Genomic DNA, 23,838 nt, shown 5'->3' on the forward strand with positions numbered 1-23,838 from the left:
CAAACCACCTTTTTCCACTCTTTTAACCAAAATTTCTCTCCTAGCTCTCTCCATTTTCGAGTTCCACAAAAAAACAAATAAAATTCTATTCAAGCTTCTCATACACATATATCCTGGTGGAAATACTACCGCAATATATAAAAATATTGGCAACACCACACTCTTAACAATTAAAATCTTCCCAAAAAAGGATAAACTCCTCAATTTCCAAAAATTCAACTTCTGCTCAACTTTTCCTTTCGCATCATCCCAACTTTCTTTCCCATCCAAACTCTCTGAAAACTTCACACCCAAAACTTTAATAGGTCCATTCACTACATTCACACCTACATCCCTACTTAAACTTCCGCCTCCAAAACCCTTACACTCACTCTTTTCCCAATTCACTTTAAACGCAGATGCACCACAAAAAATAGACACTAACAACTTCACCCGCCTCACCGAACATTCAGAATCACATAATACACACACGTCATCCATATAACCACTCACCTTCCATTCTTTTCCTCCACCTCCCGGCACTTGCACACCACGAATTACCTTATCTTTCCTCAGCATACACAACAATGGCTCAATTGCACAAATAAATGCTACAGGGGACAAAGGACACCCCTGTCGCACACCCGAAAACACATTCACTTTCCTACCCACATACCCATTCATTAAAACACAGCTATAAACACCCGCATACAAACTTCTCACTCGCCCAACAAAATCAGCCGGAAAACCCATTTTTAACAACACTCTGAACAAAAAACCATGCGACAACCTATCATACGCCTTTTCAAAATCCAAACTTAACAAAAATACACTCTTCTTACGACCCATGCAATCCCATAGACAATCTCTTAACATACACACACACTCATGAATCCGCCTCCCAGGTACCGCACAACACTGCTCATCCCCAATCACACTCTCTGTCACATCACGCATCCTATTAGCCATAAGTTTTGCATAGATTTTATAATCACAATTAAGTAACGTTATTGGCCTCCAATTCCTCAGACTTTTCAAATCCCCTTTCTTAGGAATTAACACAACCATACCTGCACGCATACTCTCAGTCACCTCCATGTTTCCCCACATATACTTACATACATCCACAAAGTCCTTACCAATCACACCCCACATCACACGATAAAATTCTACTGGGAGGCCATCCTCCCCCGGCGTCTTATTCAAAGCCATACTACACATAACCTTCCATACCTCATCACCAGTCACCTCACCCATCACTCTCTCTCTTTCTGCTTCACTCAACTTACTCTCTAACACACTCAAAACATCATTCTCCAAACATTCATCCCTCTGTTTCACTGCATACAGATCCTCATAATACTTAGCCACCTCTTCACACATATCCTCTCCACTCACCTCACTTCCATCTGCTCCATACACCACGCTCATACTCTGTTTCTTTCCAAAAACTTTTTTAAAGAAAAACCGAGAACATTTCTCATCCTGCTCCATCTTATCAATCTTTGCCCTAAACACTATGCTTCTCCCTCTCTCCAACAAAAACTCACTAATCTCCTTTTTTACCTCTAAAATATCCTCCTCCACCTCAACTCCTCCTTCCCTTAACTTATACAAAACGCTCAACCGCGCGTTCAGTTTAACAAAACTCTCTCTTTTAATTGCTGCATACTTGTATCCTAAATTTTTAAAGAACATTTTTGTTTGTTTCTTCACCCAGTCCCACCACTCACAAACATTCCCAAACTCATTTTTATGCTTACACCATTCTTCATACCGCCTTTCATACTCCTTTCTCACATCTTCATTCCCTAACAGTTTAACATTTAACTTCCACAATCCTCTCCCAAACACTCCATCAACTTTTATATCCAACTCACACAACATACACACATGATCTGAAAAAAGAACGTTTTCCTGCCTATAATTAACAGAAACCATATTTTTAGAAATAAAACAATAATCCAATCTGGATTGTACCCTACCACTCTCAGAAAAGAAAGTGTTCAACAAAGGATTCATGTTACACACGCGCTGCATATCACACAACCCAAAATCATTCACTAACTCCAATAATGCTTTCCCAGACACATCCACATTCACTCTCCCCACATCACAGTTCATATCACCCACAATTACCACAGGTATTCTTCCTGGAACAAAAAGCTTAATTTTTTCAAATAAATTTTTGCGCTCATTTTTTTCAACTGGCGCATAAACATTAATAACACAAAACTTTACATTCTTGTATACAAAATTAGCAAGGATACATCTCCCCACCTCAATAACCAAATAATCACTCAAAACAACCTCCCTTCCTTTAACCAAAATACCCACACCATCATTCTTATTACATGCACTCCCCGACCACACAGACGCTCCATAAGACCATTCATCCCCTTTCACACCATCCACTACCCCACATTCTTGTAAACAAAAAATAGATGCATTTTGCATAGCTAAAAACTCAAAAATAGCAGCTCTTCTTACTTTACTTTTAAACACTCTTACGTTTTGGGACACTATGGTAAATCCCATAATACTTCTACTCCTTCACCAATTACACAAAGAAATAGCCTTTGGCCTAAACCAAAGCTCACAAGAGGACAAAAAGAAAAAACATTTACAATATTATATGGTGACACTATCAAGCACCACCACTATCCTCCTCCGCCATCAGAACAGAACAGCTGGTTTCCGACCCGCTGGCTTCACCAGCCACACTCCTCATTCTGGCAGTTCTGATCTTCCTCTGAGGCTCACTAAAATCTGCATCATCACTGCCCCCACCATCCTCCCTACGACTCTTCTTTGCACCCCTATCATCCTCCGAAGAAAAATCTTCAATGTTTTCAGGACCCGAAGGGTGTTCAGGACTGTCGAGTTCCGAGATTTGCACTTCACATCCTGTTGCGTCCATTGCCTCTCCAAAAGTCATCATCTCAGGCAGCTCTGCTTCCACCACTTTCCTAGATATTCTCGCAGACACTGCCTTTTTCTCCACCTTTGCCACTTCCCTCCAGAACTCCTTTTCTTCCCTCCGCTTCTTCCTCATTTCTTCAGCAGAAGAAGAACATGGTCTCAGGGACACCTCCTCTGGCGCCGTAGAGGGAGAGGCTCTACCAGTTTCCCGCCTCCTTCCCTCTCTCTCCTCCCTCTCCAATCTTTCCAGCACTTTCAGTGCGCTTGCCATCTGCCTCCTCTCCAGCTCTTCCTCCTTCTGTTCTTTATCAGAACGTCTAGGTGCACTCATAGGACAGTCCTTATACATGTGATCACTACTCCCACAGACATCACAGGACTTGGCCTCTGGACACTGGTTGGCCATATGCCCCTCCTTTCTGCAATTTCGGCAACACTGCCCTTTAAGGCATGTTACCATGGTATGTCCGAAAGAAAAGCATCTACGGCAAAACATGGGCTGGCCTGGGTAAAAGAGGAAACCTCTATGGCCTGCAACGGAAAAATTTGATGGAGGGTGTCTAAAGCCCCCCACACTGTCAGGATCCCTTTTCAATTTCACACGGAATTTATACTGACAGTTAAAGATTCCTAGACAATTGACTTGCTTCACTCCCTTCCGCACATATTCACAGTAGCGAGAGAGGAAGCACTCCAGCAGCTCAGGGTCTGTAAAAGGGTTATAGACAGTCACAGTCACCTCCTTTTCTTGCAGACCAAACAAAGGTTCCCATCTAACTCCTTCCAAGCAGGGGTCACTAGAGTGACCACGGAGCCATTCAAAGACATTAAGGCAAACATCCTGGTCCATAAAGGTAACGTCATAATTACCTTGACGTGAAAATTCGTTGACACTGAAGATCTCAGAACGTCTTGCTCCAGCTTTGCCTTCAACGATGTCTTGGACAATGAAAACCACGTTGTTCTTGTTCTGGTCAGATGGATCCACGGACAAACGGATGGTGTTCTTCACAAAAGACATCTTGGATTCTGTCGGTATGGAATACCACAGGAAAAAGCAGAAAATCCTCCACAAAAGGGTCCGGATTACTCCAGGAGACTCGCACCAATCAAGGTACAGTCATACGATCGCAGCCAAAAGGCCGAGAAGCGATAACCAGAATTGGTTTCAAACTACGGAGCCACCCAAGGATCCTGAAAAGTCCATTTGTGGAGATGAGCTCCTGGACTCCCGTTAAGAAGACATGTTGTCAACCTCTAGATCCCTTACATGCCTGCACTTTTCGGCTTGCTGCTGCTGCAATCCACGCGTTTTTAGATCTGCATAACTCCACCTCTTTAAACACAGCACCTTCACCCCCTGCTGTTCCCACCCGCCTCAACACCGTTGGAAGGGAGGAGAACCAATTAAGGCGGGGGGTGGGGTGGAACGAGCAGCTGTCTACCCTTAGCAGGAGGGCTGCTGATTACATACCTCTCCTGCTGCTGCTGCTGCTGCTGCTGCTGGCTGTCCAGCAGCAGACTGAAGGTGGCTGCTGCTGTGCACAGGTATATAAAGGCTCAGAGCCTATTATGACACGCGCAGCCAGCATTCCATTGCCACATTCCATCTACTGCAGGCAGGATACCTGGCTGGCTGAATGTCGCTGAGAAGCTCACAGAGACCGCCATAAGCAACAGTTTAACAGAATGCCACAGACTAATCAACCAAACTTTTTGGGTTGGGTTCTCTTTTATAGTCTGCAGGCATTAAATGAAAGAAGTCAGTGTTCCAGCAGAGGGAGACAACGTTTCAGAAAAGGCATTGTAGCAAACCAAAAAAGAAATTTTAAGCGCAGCAGAGTAACCAGCGCACATACCTGTTAGCTCAGGTGAGTTTAAAAGGCTGCTGTTGATAACAAGGGCATTTGCTAAATAGATGGTGTGTGTGCAACAATATACTGAAAGGTCAATTATATTGTGCAGCTTATCTCACCACCTGTAGTTATTTAGGTGAAAGCTCCAAAATGCTTGCCTAATATGTCTGTTTATCCAAAAGGAAGTAAAAAGGGAGAGCTAGAAAGATAGCATTTCATTACATTACATGGCAATGCAATGCACAGTTGCTGAAGTTGAACCAAAATGAGCTTGTAATCTGGCTTCTGCAACTTTGAACATGAAAAATCCAATGAGGAGAAGAAAAGCAAAGCCAAAGAGTCCATCCCAAAATCCGACAAACAAGCAAAATGAACAAAAAACATTGAATTCAATTCTTTCTGATTTTAGAAACTGCATTAAAGAAGGGGTGCACCGGTCCTGGAGATACTGCAATACCAGGTCAATGCGTGGAGTGGACAGAGCAAGCTCTTTTTCCATCTCCCTGTTCTAAAAATCCATTTAATATATGGTCCCCAGATAGGGGACGTATCAGATATTAAACTGATAAGAACAGATGCTACACTTGATCTTAGCCAAAAGGCCGAGAAGCGATAACCAGAATTGGTTTCAAACTACGGAGCCACCCAAGGATCCTGAAAAGTCCATTTGTGGAGATGAGCTCCTGGACTCCCGTTAAGAAGACATGTTGTCAACCTCTAGATCCCTTACATGCCTGCACTTTTCGGCTTGCTGCTGCTGCAATCCACGCGTTTTAGATCTGCATAACTCCACCTCTTTAAACACAGCACCTTCACCCCCTGCTGTTCCCACCCGCCTCAACACCGTTGGAAGGGAGGAGAACCAATTAAGGCGGGGGGTGGGGTGGAACGAGCAGCTGTCTACCCTTAGCAGGAGGGCTGCTGATTACATACCTCTCCTGCTGCTGCTGCTGCTGCTGGCTGTCCAGCAGCAGACTGAAGGTGGCTGCTGCTGTGCACAGGTATATAAAGGCTCAGAGCCTATTATGACACGCGCAGCCAGCGTTCCATTGCCACATTCCATCTACTGCAGGCAGGATACCTGGCTGGCTGAATGTCGCTGAGAAGCTCACAGAGACCGCCATAAGCAACAGTTTAACAGAATGCCACAGACTAATCAACCAAACTTTTTGGGTTGGGTTCTCTTTTATAGTCTGCAGGCATTAAATGAAAGAAGTCAGTGTTCCAGCAGAGGGAGACAACGTTTCAGAAAAGGCATTGTAGCAAACCAAAAAATAAATTTTAAGCGCAGCAGAGTAACCAGCGCACATACCTGTTAGCTCAGGTGAGTTTAAAAGGCTGCTGTTGATAACAAGGGCATTTGCTAAATAGATGGTGTGTGTGCAACAATATACTGAAAGGTCAATTATATTGTGCAGCTTATCTCACCACCTGTAGTTATTTAGGTGAAAGCTCCAAAATGTTTGCCTAATATGTCTGTTTATCCAAAAGGAAGTAAAAAGGGAGAGCTAGAAAGATAGCATTTCATTACATTACATGGCAATGCAATGCACAGTTGCTGAAGTTGAACCAAAATGAGCTTGTAATCTGGCTTCTGCAACTTTGAACATGAAAAATCCAATGAGGAGAAGAAAAGCAAAGCCAAAGAGTCCATCCCAAAATCCGACAAACAAGCAAAATGAACAAAAAACATTGAATTCAATTCTTTCTGATTTTAGAAACTGCATTAAAGAAGGGGTGCACCGGTCCTGGAGATACTGCAATACCAGGTCAATGCGTGGAGTGGACAGAGCAAGCTCTTTTTCCATCTCCCTGTTCTAAAAATCCATTTAATATATGGTCCCCAGATAGGGGACGTATCAGATATTAAACTGATAAGAACAGATACTACACTTGATCTTAGCCAAAAGGCCGAGAAGCGATAACCAGAATTGGTTTCAAACTACGGAGCCACCCAAGGATCCTGAAAAGTCCATTTGTGGAGATGAGCTCCTGGACTCCCGTTAAGAAGACATGTTGTCAACCTCTAGATCCCTTACATGCCTGCACTTTTCGGCTTGCTGCTGCTGCAATCCACGCGTTTTAGATCTGCATAACTCCACCTCTTTAAACACAGCACCTTCACCCCCTGCTGTTCCCACCCGCCTCAACACCGTTGGAAGGGAGGAGAACCAATTAAGGCGGGGGGTGGGGTGGAACGAGCAGCTGTCTACCCTTAGCAGGAGGGCTGCTGATTACATACCTCTCCTGCTGCTGCTGCTGCTGCTGGCTGTCCAGCAGCAGACTGAAGGTGGCTGCTGCTGTGCACAGGTATATAAAGGCTCAGAGCCTATTATGACACGCGCAGCCAGCGTTCCATTGCCACATTCCATCTACTGCAGGCAGGATACCTGGCTGGCTGAATGTCGCTGAGAAGCTCACAGAGACCGCCATAAGCAACAGTTTAACAGAATGCCACAGACTAATCAACCAAACTTTTTGGGTTGGGTTCTCTTTTATAGTCTGCAGGCATTAAATGAAAGAAGTCAGTGTTCCAGCAGAGGGAGACAACGTTTCAGAAAAGGCATTGTAGCAAACCAAAAAATAAATTTTAAGCGCAGCAGAGTAACCAGCGCACATACCTGTTAGCTCAGGTGAGTTTAAAAGGCTGCTGTTGATAACAAGGGCATTTGCTAAATAGATGGTGTGTGTGCAACAATATACTGAAAGGTCAATTATATTGTGCAGCTTATCTCACCACCTGTAGTTATTTAGGTGAAAGCTCCAAAATGCTTGCCTAATATGTCTGTTTATCCAAAAGGAAGTAAAAAGGGAGAGCTAGAAAGATAGCATTTCATTACATTACATGGCAATGCAATGCACAGTTGCTGAAGTTGAACCAAAATGAGCTTGTAATCTGGCTTCTGCAACTTTGAACATGAAAAATCCAATGAGGAGAAGAAAAGCAAAGCCAAAGAGTCCATCCCAAAATCCGACAAACAAGCAAAATGAACAAAAAACATTGAATTCAATTCTTTCTGATTTTAGAAACTGCATTAAAGAAGGGGTGCACCGGTCCTGGAGATACTGCAATACCAGGTCAATGCGTGGAGTGGACAGAGCAAGCTCTTTTTCCATCTCCCTGTTCTAAAAATCCATTTAATATATGGTCCCCAGATAGGGGACGTATCAGATATTAAACTGATAAGAACAGATACTACACTTGATCTTAGCCAAAAGGCCGAGAAGCGATAACCAGAATTGGTTTCAAACTACGGAGCCACCCAAGGATCCTGAAAAGTCCATTTGTGGAGATGAGCTCCTGGACTCCCGTTAAGAAGACATGTTGTCAACCTCTAGATCCCTTACATGCCTGCACTTTTCGGCTTGCTGCTGCTGCAATCCACGCGTTTTAGATCTGCATAACTCCACCTCTTTAAACACAGCACCTTCACCCCCTGCTGTTCCCACCCGCCTCAACACCGTTGGAAGGGAGGAGAACCAATTAAGGCGGGGGGTGGGGTGGAACGAGCAGCTGTCTACCCTTAGCAGGAGGGCTGCTGATTACATACCTCTCCTGCTGCTGCTGCTGCTGCTGGCTGTCCAGCAGCAGACTGAAGGTGGCTGCTGCTGTGCACAGGTATATAAAGGCTCAGAGCCTATTATGACACGCGCAGCCAGCGTTCCATTGCCACATTCCATCTACTGCAGGCAGGATACCTGGCTGGCTGAATGTCGCTGAGAAGCTCACAGAGACCGCCATAAGCAACAGTTTAACAGAATGCCACAGACTAATCAACCAAACTTTTTGGGTTGGGTTCTCTTTTATAGTCTGCAGGCATTAAATGAAAGAAGTCAGTGTTCCAGCAGAGGGAGACAACGTTTCAGAAAAGGCATTGTAGCAAACCAAAAAATAAATTTTAAGCGCAGCAGAGTAACCAGCGCACATACCTGTTAGCTCAGGTGAGTTTAAAAGGCTGCTGTTGATAACAAGGGCATTTGCTAAATAGATGGTGTGTGTGCAACAATATACTGAAAGGTCAATTATATTGTGCAGCTTATCTCACCACCTGTAGTTATTTAGGTGAAAGCTCCAAAATGCTTGCCTAATATGTCTGTTTATCCAAAAGGAAGTAAAAAGGGAGAGCTAGAAAGATAGCATTTCATTACATTACATGGCAATGCAATGCACAGTTGCTGAAGTTGAACCAAAATGAGCTTGTAATCTGGCTTCTGCAACTTTGAACATGAAAAATCCAATGAGGAGAAGAAAAGCAAAGCCAAAGAGTCCATCCCAAAATCCGACAAACAAGCAAAATGAACAAAAAACATTGAATTCAATTCTTTCTGATTTTAGAAACTGCATTAAAGAAGGGGTGCACCGGTCCTGGAGATACTGCAATACCAGGTCAATGCGTGGAGTGGACAGAGCAAGCTCTTTTTCCATCTCCCTGTTCTAAAAATCCATTTAATATATGGTCCCCAGATAGGGGACGTATCAGATATTAAACTGATAAGAACAGATACTACACTTGATCTTAGCCAAAAGGCCGAGAAGCGATAACCAGAATTGGTTTCAAACTACGGAGCCACCCAAGGATCCTGAAAAGTCCATTTGTGGAGATGAGCTCCTGGACTCCCGTTAAGAAGACATGTTGTCAACCTCTAGATCCCTTACATGCCTGCACTTTTCGGCTTGCTGCTGCTGCAATCCACGCGTTTTAGATCTGCATAACTCCACCTCTTTAAACACAGCACCTTCACCCCCTGCTGTTCCCACCCGCCTCAACACCGTTGGAAGGGAGGAGAACCAATTAAGGCGGGGGGTGGGGTGGAACGAGCAGCTGTCTACCCTTAGCAGGAGGGCTGCTGATTACATACCTCTCCTGCTGCTGCTGCTGCTGCTGGCTGTCCAGCAGCAGACTGAAGGTGGCTGCTGCTGTGCACAGGTATATAAAGGCTCAGAGCCTATTATGACACGCGCAGCCAGCGTTCCATTGCCACATTCCATCTACTGCAGGCAGGATACCTGGCTGGCTGAATGTCGCTGAGAAGCTCACAGAGACCGCCATAAGCAACAGTTTAACAGAATGCCACAGACTAATCAACCAAACTTTTTGGGTTGGGTTCTCTTTTATAGTCTGCAGGCATTAAATGAAAGAAGTCAGTGTTCCAGCAGAGGGAGACAACGTTTCAGAAAAGGCATTGTAGCAAACCAAAAAAGAAATTTTAAGCGCAGCAGAGTAACCAGCGCACATACCTGTTAGCTCAGGTGAGTTTAAAAGGCTGCTGTTGATAACAAGGGCATTTGCTAAATAGATGGTGTGTGTGCAACAATATACTGAAAGGTCAATTATATTGTGCAGCTTATCTCACCACCTGTAGTTATTTAGGTGAAAGCTCCAAAATGTTTGCCTAATATGTCTGTTTATCCAAAAGGAAGTAAAAAGGGAGAGCTAGAAAGATAGCATTTCATTACATTACATGGCAATGCAATGCACAGTTGCTGAAGTTGAACCAAAATGAGCTTGTAATCTGGCTTCTGCAACTTTGAACATGAAAAATCCAATGAGGAGAAGAAAAGCAAAGCCAAAGAGTCCATCCCAAAATCCGACAAACAAGCAAAATGAACAAAAAACATTGAATTCAATTCTTTCTGATTTTAGAAACTGCATTAAAGAAGGGGTGCACCGGTCCTGGAGATACTGCAATACCAGGTCAATGCGTGGAGTGGACAGAGCAAGCTCTTTTTCCATCTCCCTGTTCTAAAAATCCATTTAATATATGGTCCCCAGATAGGGGACGTATCAGATATTAAACTGATAAGAACAGATACTACACTTGATCTTAGCCAAAAGGCCGAGAAGCGATAACCAGAATTGGTTTCAAACTACGGAGCCACCCAAGGATCCTGAAAAGTCCATTTGTGGAGATGAGCTCCTGGACTCCCGTTAAGAAGACATGTTGTCAACCTCTAGATCCCTTACATGCCTGCACTTTTCGGCTTGCTGCTGCTGCAATCCACGCGTTTTAGATCTGCATAACTCCACCTCTTTAAACACAGCACCTTCACCCCCTGCTGTTCCCACCCGCCTCAACACCGTTGGAAGGGAGGAGAACCAATTAAGGCGGGGGGTGGGGTGGAACGAGCAGCTGTCTACCCTTAGCAGGAGGGCTGCTGATTACATACCTCTCCTGCTGCTGCTGCTGCTGGCTGTCCAGCAGCAGACTGAAGGTGGCTGCTGCTGTGCACAGGTATATAAAGGCTCAGAGCCTATTATGACACGCGCAGCCAGCGTTCCATTGCCACATTCCATCTACTGCAGGCAGGATACCTGGCTGGCTGAATGTCGCTGAGAAGCTCACAGAGACCGCCATAAGCAACAGTTTAACAGAATGCCACAGACTAATCAACCAAACTTTTTGGGTTGGGTTCTCTTTTATAGTCTGCAGGCATTAAATGAAAGAAGTCAGTGTTCCAGCAGAGGGAGACAACGTTTCAGAAAAGGCATTGTAGCAAACCAAAAAAGAAATTTTAAGCGCAGCAGAGTAACCAGCGCACATACCTGTTAGCTCAGGTGAGTTTAAAAGGCTGCTGTTGATAACAAGGGCATTTGCTAAATAGATGGTGTGTGTGCAACAATATACTGAAAGGTCAATTATATTGTGCAGCTTATCTCACCACCTGTAGTTATTTAGGTGAAAGCTCCAAAATGTTTGCCTAATATGTCTGTTTATCCAAAAGGAAGTAAAAAGGGAGAGCTAGAAAGATAGCATTTCATTACATTACATGGCAATGCAATGCACAGTTGCTGAAGTTGAACCAAAATGAGCTTGTAATCTGGCTTCTGCAACTTTGAACATGAAAAATCCAATGAGGAGAAGAAAAGCAAAGCCAAAGAGTCCATCCCAAAATCCGACAAACAAGCAAAATGAACAAAAAACATTGAATTCAATTCTTTCTGATTTTAGAAACTGCATTAAAGAAGGGGTGCACCGGTCCTGGAGATACTGCAATACCAGGTCAATGCGTGGAGTGGACAGAGCAAGCTCTTTTTCCATCTCCCTGTTCTAAAAATCCATTTAATATATGGTCCCCAGATAGGGGACGTATCAGATATTAAACTGATAAGAACAGATACTACACTTGATCTTAGCCAAAAGGCCGAGAAGCGATAACCAGAATTGGTTTCAAACTACGGAGCCACCCAAGGATCCTGAAAAGTCCATTTGTGGAGATGAGCTCCTGGACTCCCGTTAAGAAGACATGTTGTCAACCTCTAGATCCCTTACATGCCTGCACTTTTCGGCTTGCTGCTGCTGCAATCCACGCGTTTTAGATCTGCATAACTCCACCTCTTTAAACACAGCACCTTCACCCCCTGCTGTTCCCACCCGCCTCAACACCGTTGGAAGGGAGGAGAACCAATTAAGGCGGGGGGTGGGGTGGAACGAGCAGCTGTCTACCCTTAGCAGGAGGGCTGCTGATTACATACCTCTCCTGCTGCTGCTGCTGCTGCTGGCTGTCCAGCAGCAGACTGAAGGTGGCTGCTGCTGTGCACAGGTATATAAAGGCTCAGAGCCTATTATGACACGCGCAGCCAGCGTTCCATTGCCACATTCCATCTACTGCAGGCAGGATACCTGGCTGGCTGAATGTCGCTGAGAAGCTCACAGAGACCGCCATAAGCAACAGTTTAACAGAATGCCACAGACTAATCAACCAAACTTTTTGGGTTGGGTTCTCTTTTATAGTCTGCAGGCATTAAATGAAAGAAGTCAGTGTTCCAGCAGAGGGAGACAACGTTTCAGAAAAGGCATTGTAGCAAACCAAAAAAGAAATTTTAAGCGCAGCAGAGTAACCAGCGCACATACCTGTTAGCTCAGGTGAGTTTAAAAGGCTGCTGTTGATAACAAGGGCATTTGCTAAATAGATGGTGTGTGTGCAACAATATACTGAAAGGTCAATTATATTGTGCAGCTTATCTCACCACCTGTAGTTATTTAGGTGAAAGCTCCAAAATGCTTGCCTAATATGTCTGTTTATCCAAAAGGAAGTAAAAAGGGAGAGCTAGAAAGATAGCATTTCATTACATTACATGGCAATGCAATGCACAGTTGCTGAAGTTGAACCAAAATGAGCTTGTAATCTGGCTTCTGCAACTTTGAACATGAAAAATCCAATGAGGAGAAGAAAAGCAAAGCCAAAGAGTCCATCCCAAAATCCGACAAACAAGCAAAATGAACAAAAAACATTGAATTCAATTCTTTCTGATTTTAGAAACTGCATTAAAGAAGGGGTGCACCGGTTCTGGAGATACTGCAATACCAGGTCAATGCGTGGAGTGGACAGAGCAAGCTCTTTTTCCATCTCCCTGTTCTAAAAATCCATTTAATATATGGTCCCCAGATAGGGGACGTATCAGATATTAAACTGATAAGAACAGATACTACACTTGATCTTAGCCAAAAGGCCGAGAAGCGATAACCAGAATTGGTTTCAAACTACGGAGCCACCCAAGGATCCTGAAAAGTCCATTTGTGGAGATGAGCTCCTGGACTCCCGTTAAGAAGACATGTTGTCAACCTCTAGATCCCTTACATGCCTGCACTTTTCGGCTTGCTGCTGCTGCAATCCACGCGTTTTAGATCTGCATAACTCCACCTCTTTAAACACAGCACCTTCACCCCCTGCTGTTCCCACCCGCCTCAACACCGTTGGAAGGGAGGAGAACCAATTAAGGCGGGGGGTGGGGTGGAACGAGCAGCTGTCTACCCTTAGCAGGAGGGCTGCTGATTACATACCTCTCCTGCTGCTGCTGCTGCTGGCTGTCCAGCAGCAGACTGAAGGTGGCTGCTGCTGTGCACAGGTATATAAAGGCTCAGAGCCTATTATGACACGCGCAGCCAGCGTTCCATTGCCACATTCCATCTACTGCAGGCAGGATACCTGGCTGGCTGAATGTCGCTGAGAAGCTCACAGAGACCGCCATAAGCAACAGTTTAACAGAATGCCACAGACTAATCAACCAAACTTTTTGGGTTGGGTTCTCTTTTATAGTCTGCAGGCATTAAATGAAAGAAGTCAGTGTTCCAGCAGAGGGAGACAACGTTTCAGAAAAGGCATTGTAGCAAACCAAAAAAGAAATTTTAAGCGCAGCAGAGTAACCAGCGCACATACCTGTTAGCTCAGGTGAGTTTAAAAGGCTGCTGTTGATAACAAGGGCATTTGCTAAATAGATGGTGTGTGTGCAACAATATACTGAAAGGTCAATTATATTGTGCAGCTTATCTCACCACCTGTAGTTATTTAGGTGAAAGCTCCAAAATGCTTGCCTAATATGTCTGTTTATCCAAAAGGAAGTAAAAAGGGAGAGCTAGAAAGATAGCATTTCATTACATTACATGGCAATGCAATGCACAGTTGCTGAAGTTGAACCAAAATGAGCTTGTAATCTGGCTTCTGCAACTTTGAACATGAAAAATCCAATGAGGAGAAGAAAAGCAAAGCCAAAGAGTCCATCCCAAAATCCGACAAACAAGCAAAATGAACAAAAAACATTGAATTCAATTCTTTCTGATTTTAGAAACTGCATTAAAGAAGGGGTGCACCGGTCCTGGAGATACTGCAATACCAGGTCAATGCGTGGAGTGGACAGAGCAAGCTCTTTTTCCATCTCCCTGTTCTAAAAATCCATTTAATATATGGTCCCCAGATAGGGGACGTATCAGATATTAAACTGATAAGAACAGATTTTTTTTTTTAATTTGGCTATCCCCTGCAGAGGGATAAAACCGTTTATTAAAACTTTAACAAATTACAAGCATAATTACACAAATACCAAACGTTAAAAGACAAATGAAATTTACAAAACAAAAAAATACAAAGATTTTAAATAATTAGGTTCCATTGGTCAACAAGCCATTTTTTGGAAATATGTACATTTTTCTTTTTGTCAATTAAATAATAAGTATACATTTCACATAAACATAAACTTAAAACATCATTCACTGATAAAACATCTTGTTTAAAAATAGCAATGTTGCGCGCTTTCCAGAGAGATGACTTGGCGCAGTTCACTGTCTTCCAAGCCATTGTGTACTGGTCCATTGTGGGGCATTCCATAAGTCCGTATAGCACAGTTTTATATGTAAAGTCCTTGAGGTCTGCCACCTTTTCCAGTAGGGGGAGCAGTCTTCTCCAGAAATCCTTTGCAAAATTACATGTCCATAATAGATGTTCCACCGTTTCCTCGTCTTGGAATCCGGCTCTTGGGCAGATGGCAGACCTCACAAATCCTCTTCTGTATTGGAATGCCCGGCAAGGAAGACAGCGGTGCATGCAACTCCAAGCCAGATCTCTCTGTTCATTAAAAAGATAAAAAACGTTAATCATTTTCCAGATAGACATAGATTTGTCATCATCATATCTGTCAACATTACATATTTCCTCACTTTTACGTATTTCTTTAATTAGTTTCTTACTATTTCTTAATTCCTCTATTTTCTTAGTCCCTAAATTAAAATCGGACACTATTTTCCTTAAAATCTCATAATGCGTCGACAAATTAAAAGCATGGGGCACAGATATATTAACTTCATACCATCCAAACTTTCTCATAAAAAATCCTGTATTAAAACGCATAAAAAAGGACCAATAGTGATTCTTAAAAAGGGCATTAAAACAGTAAACGAACAGATGGATTAAAAGAAACCTATTAAAATCTGGAAAATCTTTACCACCTTTTACTTTTGATTTCATCACGATTTCTCTTTTCAGCTTTTCCATTTTTGAGTTCCAAAAGAAGGTAAAACAGGTTTTGGTTATCTTTTTTAAAACATTAACAGGCGGGGGGAAAACCATGCTAAGATACAATAAAAGAGGTAAAATCACCATCTTTAAAACCAATACTTTACCCTCCATTGTAAGTCTCCTCATGTTCCACATACATATTTTCGTATTTACTTTCTGTGTAACTGTTTCCCAACTATTATAACCATCATTATTTTCAGTGAATGATATACCTAAAATGGAAATGGATTCGGAGACATTAATTGGTACATCACGTAAAATCATCCCCCCAACACTTAAAATGTTACACTTATTAAAATTGATTTTAAAACCAGAAGCTAGACAAAAGGATTGCACTTGATGGAGAGTGGCCGTAAGTGATGGTGCATCTGTACACAAGACCGCCACGTCATCCATGTAGCCTACAACCTTGGCCTCCAAACCACCGCTTCCAGGCAGAGGGACACCGCATATCTGTTTATTTTGGCGTATTGCACATAACATTGGTTCCAGTGCACAGATAAACAGTAGGGGGGACAGAGGGCATCCCTGTTTCACCCCTGACCGTAAAAATACCTCTTGTGTCTTAAAACCATTCACTAAAATCTTACTTGTACAATCCTTGTAAAATGCTTTAAGCGATAGTAAAAACCCTTCTGGTATGCCCATTTTCTCTAAAACTTTAAAAAGATAAAAGTGTGAGACACGGTCAAATGCTTTTTCAAAATCAATAGATAAAATCGCCATTTTCCCCTTTCTGTCTTTCACATCCTCAATACAGTCTTTCACTAAATTCAGATTGTCCCATATACTGCGCCCCGGCACCCCACACACTTGATTAGAATGAATAACTTTGCTGATGACTTCTTTTAGACGATTTGCACAAATTTTAGCCATTATTTTATAGTCACAATTTAAAAGTGTTATTGGTCTCCAGTTTTCTAATTTTGATTTATCACCTTTTTTGTATAGGAGGGAGACTTCACCTTTCTTCCAGGAATTTAATAAAACCTTATTATTAAAAACCTCAGTAAACAAATAAAACAAATCATCTTTTAAAATATCATAAAAACATACATAAAATTCTATTGGGATGCCATCAGGACCAGGGACCTTTCCAGTTTTAAAACTTTTAATAGTTTTTAACACTTCTTGTTCTGTTAAAACTTGGGATAAAAACTCTTGGGATGCGGGATCTAAAACAGCTGTTAGTCCTTGCAGCGAATCATCCATTAATTTATTATCTATATTTTTTCCATTAAAAAGATTAGAAAAAAAAACCTCAACTTTACCCAGCATATTTTTTATATTATTCTCACCATCTATATGGTCAATTATCACTTTTTCTTTTTTATTTTTCCTAAAAAAATATCTGGAACACTTTTCATTTTCTTCTATATGTTGTACTCTAGAACGAAAAATTATCTCTTTTCCTTTTTGTTCTAGCCATTTTGAAATCTCTTCTTTTAAGTTTGAAATATCAACTTGTACATCTATCCCATTGTCTCTGAGCTTAAATAATGTTTGTAGGCGGGTATTTAAAATTCTATATTCTTCATATTTTTCTTTGGCTCTACATATACTCTTTTTAATAAAAAAGTCTTTTATTTTTACTTTCATTCTATCCCACCATACACTCATAGTCTCATTTGTTTTTTTCCCTTTTCTACATTTCCTATAAAACTCAATAAAATCTGATAAAATCTGCGGGTCGGTTAAAAGGGATACGTTCATTTTCCAGCTATTCTTACCACATTTTTTGTTGTCATTTACTTTTATGGTAAAGGATTAAAGTTTATGGTCTGAAAATATATTAGTTAAAACTTCACATTTGGCAGGTATTGTTTTATCTGAACCAAAAATAAAATCAATCCTAGAGCTACAATTAGCATTGCTCCAAGTGAAACCGGCGTCCTCTGGGCTGTCACTATGACACTCTTTATATATGTCTATCAATTTAGCATCTTTGACTATATCATGTAGCATACCTGAGGTTTTATCGTAGTTCCTGCTTACAGAGCTGGAGCGCCGGTTTTCACCTTTTAAAACACAATTAAAATCCCCTGCTAAGATAAAAGGTTCAGAGTTATTAATAAATAATGGTAAAAGATCAAGCATTTCGGCTCTTTCATTTTTCTCTGGGGATCCATAAAAATTTAAAAACTGCCATCTAATACCATCAATAAAAGCTTTCACTAATAAAATACGACCTGGTAAAATTTCCTGAATAAAATCAATTAAAACGTTCCCTTTAAAAAGTATGGCTACACCCGCTGATCCTGCAGCATTCGATCCGGACCAGACAGATGGCCCACACTTCCACTCATCTTTATATTTTTGATATGACATTTCATGTGGGATATTACATTCTTGCAGAAAAAATACAGATGCAGTAAAACACGTAAAAAAATTAAAAAGAGCAGTTCTTCTCGTGTTAGATTTTATGCCTCTCACGTTGAGGGAAATACCTTTGAGTTCAGCCATCATTAGAAAATGTAGAAATTTTACTTAGGTAACTAAGAGCAACGGATTTACCTGTCCGATGAACCTGATCAGACCACTGGGCTTGCGCCTCCCTCCTCATCTGATAGTATCGTCACGAGAGTCTCCGTGGAGGAGGAAAGATTACCACATTTATATAAACCCGACGCTACACTGGCATAGCTCGGAGGGCTGGCTGGCAGAACCCGCTGGGTCTCCATTGGCTGGCCATGCAGTTCCTGATCAGGTGGGTCCCCGAGGGGTTCCGCCGCCCCTGTTTGACCTGTAGAAGGTCGTCCTATAGGAGGAGGTTGCGCACAAGGCAGAGCCTCTGACTCTTCAGAGGCAGCAAGATCCCGGTCCCCACCTGTAGCAGCGGAGACCGAAACCCCTGAGGGTCCAGCGTCCACGTCCCCTTCTGGAGAAGTGTCCATCTGTTCACCTCCTGCTGCCTCCTCCGAACCACCCTTTTTCATTTTCTTAGGACCCACCTGTATCCACTCAGCGCCCTCAGCACTAGGAGACCCAGACTGGGCATGGGCTTCTGTGTTGGCCTTTTGCCGGTCCCTTTTGACCTTACCAGTAGTGCCCTTCTGCTCCTTCTCAGCCCTCCTTTTGGACTCCCGCAGGTCCTGCAGCCAGGTTTTGGGATTTGGTATTTTACCTGTCATAGACTCTGGAGACACTTCACTATTTGGTACGCCCTTATTGTCTCCAGAGGCTCCAGGTTGTTGTTCCTCCTCCTGAGGGGTGGTCTGATCTTTTGGTCCTTGGTTGGACGTCTTGGACTTCCCCTTTTGCTCATCTTCCCGAAATCTGTGAGGGCAAGAAAAATAAAAGTGACCTGGAGTCTGGCAAAAACTGCATTTCTTTTCCTTAGGGCATTCTTTTGTCTCATGTTCTTCACTAGCACAATTTCTACATGATACATGACAGTTTTCTTTTGAATGACCATAGCGCCCACAATTTCTGCAATATACTGGCATCCCAGAAAAGAAGAAATCCCCATTTGTTTGCCCAATTTTGAAACGGGCAGGGGGGAGCCGTATACCACCTGGTGTATTTGGATCTCTTGTACACTTCACAAGGAATTTCCACTTAGATGTCCATATGTTATATTCGTTTAATATCTTCCCAATACATTTAACACTTTTAAAATAAATTGCTAGAAATGACATTACTTCTGGAGCAGAAACAAAGGGCGAAAATACTTTTACAATAACCAGTCTTACCTCATCCAGGACGTGCTCAACAATTTGTATCCCTTTCAAAACAGGACTATTTTCAACTTTTTTTAACTTTTCTAGTACATCTCTAAAAATACCTTCTCCGGTGAATGTGATGTCATAGTCACCTCTTCTGGGATAATCCTGGATGGAGAGAATTTCATTCCTTTGTACGCCAAGAAGGTTCCTGAGCACGTCCTGGACTACATACCCTAATTTCCTCATATCCGAGCCACCCGCCGTGAAGTGAATTCGGATAGAGTTTTTTAGCCTCGCATAAAGAGGCACGAGGTTAGGGTCAACCTCCATGGAAAAACGCAACAAGGTTGCAAATTGCAGCCGCTTGCAATCTGCGCTCCCAGTGTTCTTGCAGCGAAAAACACCTGGAAGCTGGGGGATCGCAACTCGTTACCCTGGGACTAAGCCCTCTCCCTAATAGCAGCAAGCAGGTTAAGTCCACCAAAGTGGACGATCCTGCCAGGCCAAGGAGAGGGGTACCCGAGTGCCCTTCAACCACAATCTCCTGCAATAAAGCACTTGATCGTAGCCAAAAGGCCGAGAAGCGATAACCAGAATTGGTTTCAAACTACGGAGCCACCCAAGGATCCTGAAAAGTCCATTTGTGGAGATGAGCTCCTGGACTCCCGTTAAGAAGACATGTTGTCAACCTCTAGATCCCTTACATGCCTGCACTTTTCGGCTTGCTGCTGCTGCAATCCACGCGTTTTAGATCTGCATAACTCCACCTCTTTAAACACAGCACCTTCACCCCCTGCTGTTCCCACCCGCCTCAACACCGTTGGAAGGGAGGAGAACCAATTAAGGCGGGGGGTGGGGTGGAACAAGCAGCTGTCTACCCTTAGCAGGAGGGCTGCTGATTACATACCTCTCCTGCTGCTGCTGCTGCTGGCTGTCCAGCAGCAGACTGAAGGTGGCTGCTGCTGTGCACAGGTATATAAAGGCTCAGAGCCTATTATGACACGCGCAGCCAGCGTTCCATTGCCACATTCCATCTACTGCAGGCAGGATACCTGGCTGGCTGAATGTCGCTGAGAAGCTCACAGAGACCGCCATAAGCAACAGTTTAACAGAATGCCACAGACTAATCAACCAAACTTTTTGGGTTGGGTTCTCTTTTATAGTCTGCAGGCATTAAATGAAAGAAGTCAGTGTTCCAGCAGAGGGAGACAACGTTTCAGAAAAGGCATTGTAGCAAACCAAAAAAGAAATTTTAAGCGCAGCAGAGTAACCAGCGCACATACCTGTTAGCTCAGGTGAGTTTAAAAGGCTGCTGTTGATAACAAGGGCATTTTTTAAATAGATGGTGTGTGTGCAACAATATACTGAAAGGTCAATTATATTGTGCAGCTTATCTCACCACCTGTAGTTATTTAGGTGAAAGCTCCAAAATGCTTGCCTAATATGTCTGTTTATCCAAAAGGAAGTAAAAAGGGAGAGCTAGAATGATAGCATTGCATTACATTACATGGCAATGCAATGCACAGTTGCTGAAGTTGAACCAAAATGAGCTTGTAATCTGGCTTCTGCAACTTTGAACATGAAAAATCCAATGAGGAGAAGAAAAGCAAAGCCAAAGAGTCCATCCCAAAATCCGACAAACAAGCAAAATGAACAAAAAACATTGAATTCAATTCTTTCTGATTTTAGAAACTGCATTAAAGAAGGGGTGCACCGGTCCTGGAGATACTGCAATACCAGGTCAATGCGTGGAGTGGACAGAGCAAGCTCTTTTTCCATCTCCCTGTTCTAAAAATCCATTTAATATATGGTCCCCAGATAGGGGACGTATCAGATATTAAACTGATAAGAACAGATACTACACTTGATCTTAGCCAAAAGGCCGAGAAGCGATAACCAGAATTGGTTTCAAACTACGGAGCCACCCAAGGATCCTGAAAAGTCCATTTGTGGAGATGAGCTCCTGGACTCCCGTTAAGAAGACATGTTGTCAACCTCTAGATCCCTTACATGCCTGCACTTTTCGGCTTGCTGCTGCTGCAATCCACGCGTTTTAGATCTGCATAACTCTACCTCTTTAAACACAGCACCTTCACCCCCTGCTGTTCCCACCCGCCTCAACACCGTTGGAAGGGAGGAGAACCAATTAAGGCGGGGGGTGGGGTGGAACGAGCAGCTGTCTACCCTTAGCAGGAGGGCTGCTGATTACATACCTCTCCTGCTGCTGCTGCTGCTGGCTGTCCAGCAGCAGACTGAAGGTGGCTGCTGCTGTGCACAGGTATATAAAGGCTCAGAGCCTATTATGACACGCGCAGCCAGCGTTCCATTGCCACATTCCATCTACTGCAGGCAGGATACCTGGCTGGCTGAATGTCGCTGAGAAGCTCACAGAGACCGCCATAAGCAACAGTTTAACAGAATGCCACAGACTAATCAACCAAACTTTTTGGGTTGGGTTCTCTTTTATAGTCTGCAGGCATTAAATGAAAGAAGTCAGTGTTCCAGCAGAGGGAGACAACGTTTCAGAATAGGCATTGTAGCAAACCAAAAAAGAAATTTTAAGCGCAGCAGAGTAACCAGCGCACATACCTGTTAGCTCAGGTGAGTTTAAAAGGCTGCTGTTGATAACAAGGGCATTTGCTAAATAGATGGTGTGTGTGCAACAATATACTGAAAGGTCAATTATATTGTGCAGCTTATCTCACCACCTGTAGTTATTTAGGTGAAAGCTCCAAAATGCTTGCCTAATATGTCTGTTTATCCAAAAGGAAGTAAAAAGGGAGAGCTAGAAAGATAGCATTGCATTACATTACATGGCAATGCAATGCACAGTTGCTGAAGTTGAACCAAAATGAGCTTGTAATCTGGCTTCTGCAACTTTGAACATGAAAAATCCAATGAGGAGAAGAAAAGCAAAGCGAAAGAGTCCATCCCAAAATACGACAAGCAAGCAAAATGAACAAAAAACATTGAATTCAATTCTTTCTGATTTTAGAAACTGCATTAAAGAAGGGGTGCACCGGTCCTGGAGATACTGCAATACCAGGTCAATGCGTGGAGTGGACAGAGCAAGCTCTTTTTCCATCTCCCTGTTCTAAAAATCCATTTAATATATGGTCCCCAGATAGGGGACGTATCAGATATTAAACTGATAAGAACAGATACTACACTTGATCTTAGCCAAAAGGCCGAGAAGCGATAACCAGAATTGGTTTCAAACTACGGAGCCACCCAAGGATCCTGAAAAGTCCATTTGTGGAGATGAGCTCCTGGACTCCCGTTAAGAAGACATGTTGTCAACCTCTAGATCCCTTACATGCCTGCACTTTTCGGCTTGCTGCTGCTGCAATCCACGCGTTTTAGATCTGCATAACTCTACCTCTTTAAACACAGCACCTTCACCCCCTGCTGTTCCCACCCGCCTCAACACCGTTGGAAGGGAGGAGAACCAATTAAGGCGGGGGGTGGGGTGGAACGAGCAGCTGTCTTCCCTTAGCAGGAGGGCTGCTGATTACATACCTCTCCTGCTGCTGCTGCTGCTGGCTGTCCAGCAGCAGACTGAAGGTGGCTGCTGCTGTGCACAGGTATATAAAGGCTCAGAGCCTATTATGACACGCGCAGCCAGCGTTCCATTGCCACATTCCATCTACTGCAGGCAGGATACCTGGCTGGCTGAATGTCGCTGAGAAGCTCACAGAGACCGCCATAAGCAACAGTTTAACAGAATGCCACAGACTAATCAACCAAACTTTTTGGGTTGGGTTCTCTTTTATAGTCTGCAGGCATTAAATGAAAGAAGTCAGTGTTCCAGCAGAGGGAGACAACGTTTCAGAAAAGGCATTGTAGCAAACCAAAAAAGAAATTTTAAGCGCAGCAGAGTAACCAGCGCACATACCTGTTAGCTCAGGTGAGTTTAAAAGGCTGCTGTTGATAACAAGGGCATTTGCTAAATAGATGGTGTGTGTGCAACAATATACTGAAAGGTCAATTATATTGTGCAGCTTATCTCACCACCTGTAGTTATTTAGGTGAAAGCTCCAAAATGCTTGCCTAATATGTCTGTTTATCCAAAAGGAAGTAAAAAGGGAGAGCTAGAAAGATAGCATTGCATTACATTACATGGCAATGCAATGCACAGTTGCTGAAGTTGAACCAAAATGAGCTTGTAATCTGGCTTCTGCAACTTTGAACATGAAAAATCCAATGAGGAGAAGAAAAGCAAAGCCAAAGAGTCCATCCCAAAATCCGACAAACAAGCAAAATGAACAAAAAACATTGAATTCAATTCTTTCTGATTTTAGAAACTGCATTAAAGAAGGGGTGCACCGGTCCTGGAGATACTGCAATACCAGGTCAATGCGTGGAGTGGACAGAGCAAGCTCTTTTTCCATCTCCCTGTTCTAAAAATCCATTTAATATATGGTCCCCAGATAGGGGACGTATCAGATATTAAACTGATAAGAACAGATACTACACTTGATCTTAGCCAAAAGGCCGAGAAGCGATAACCAGAATTGGTTTCAAACTACGGAGCCACCCAAGGATCCTGAAAAGTCCATTTGTGGAGATGAGCTCCTGGACTCCCGTTAAGAAGACATGTTGTCAACCTCTAGATCCCTTACAT

The 23,838-nt window shown here is 43.1% G+C and overlaps 11 non-coding genes across 11 annotated transcripts; all 11 read right to left on the reverse strand.

Moving 5' to 3' along the window:
- Positions 1-5,180: 5,180 nt before the first annotated feature.
- Positions 5,181-5,371, reverse strand: LOC141229916 (U2 spliceosomal RNA). The gene has a single exon (XR_012296533.1). It is a non-coding gene; the product is annotated as a U2 spliceosomal RNA (small nuclear RNA).
- A 1,118-nt stretch (positions 5,372-6,489) lies between these two features.
- LOC141229762 (U2 spliceosomal RNA) lies at positions 6,490-6,680 on the reverse strand. Its single transcript, XR_012296384.1, has one exon. It is a non-coding gene; the product is annotated as a U2 spliceosomal RNA (small nuclear RNA).
- A 1,118-nt stretch (positions 6,681-7,798) lies between these two features.
- LOC141229763 (U2 spliceosomal RNA) lies at positions 7,799-7,989 on the reverse strand. Its single transcript, XR_012296385.1, has one exon. It is a non-coding gene; the product is annotated as a U2 spliceosomal RNA (small nuclear RNA).
- A 1,118-nt stretch (positions 7,990-9,107) lies between these two features.
- Positions 9,108-9,298, reverse strand: LOC141229764 (U2 spliceosomal RNA). The gene has a single exon (XR_012296386.1). It is a non-coding gene; the product is annotated as a U2 spliceosomal RNA (small nuclear RNA).
- Positions 9,299-10,416: 1,118 nt separating this feature from the next.
- On the reverse strand, positions 10,417-10,607 carry LOC141229765 (U2 spliceosomal RNA). Its single transcript, XR_012296387.1, has one exon. It is a non-coding gene; the product is annotated as a U2 spliceosomal RNA (small nuclear RNA).
- A 1,115-nt stretch (positions 10,608-11,722) lies between these two features.
- On the reverse strand, positions 11,723-11,913 carry LOC141229766 (U2 spliceosomal RNA). The gene has a single exon (XR_012296388.1). It is a non-coding gene; the product is annotated as a U2 spliceosomal RNA (small nuclear RNA).
- Positions 11,914-13,031: 1,118 nt separating this feature from the next.
- LOC141229922 (U2 spliceosomal RNA) lies at positions 13,032-13,222 on the reverse strand. Its single transcript, XR_012296539.1, has one exon. It is a non-coding gene; the product is annotated as a U2 spliceosomal RNA (small nuclear RNA).
- A 1,115-nt stretch (positions 13,223-14,337) lies between these two features.
- Positions 14,338-14,527, reverse strand: LOC141229960 (U2 spliceosomal RNA). Its single transcript, XR_012296575.1, has one exon. It is a non-coding gene; the product is annotated as a U2 spliceosomal RNA (small nuclear RNA).
- Positions 14,528-20,917: 6,390 nt separating this feature from the next.
- LOC141229767 (U2 spliceosomal RNA) lies at positions 20,918-21,108 on the reverse strand. The gene has a single exon (XR_012296389.1). It is a non-coding gene; the product is annotated as a U2 spliceosomal RNA (small nuclear RNA).
- Positions 21,109-22,223: 1,115 nt separating this feature from the next.
- Positions 22,224-22,414, reverse strand: LOC141229768 (U2 spliceosomal RNA). Its single transcript, XR_012296390.1, has one exon. It is a non-coding gene; the product is annotated as a U2 spliceosomal RNA (small nuclear RNA).
- Positions 22,415-23,529: 1,115 nt separating this feature from the next.
- Positions 23,530-23,720, reverse strand: LOC141229769 (U2 spliceosomal RNA). Its single transcript, XR_012296391.1, has one exon. It is a non-coding gene; the product is annotated as a U2 spliceosomal RNA (small nuclear RNA).
- Between the last annotated feature and the right edge of the window lie 118 nt (positions 23,721-23,838).

Source organism: Phyllobates terribilis, unplaced genomic scaffold (assembly GCF_046119375.1).
Source record: "Phyllobates terribilis strain yellow unplaced genomic scaffold, ASM4611937v1 Scaffold_488__1_contigs__length_1352022, whole genome shotgun sequence".
NCBI classification, from domain to species: domain Eukaryota; kingdom Metazoa; phylum Chordata; class Amphibia; order Anura; family Dendrobatidae; genus Phyllobates; species Phyllobates terribilis.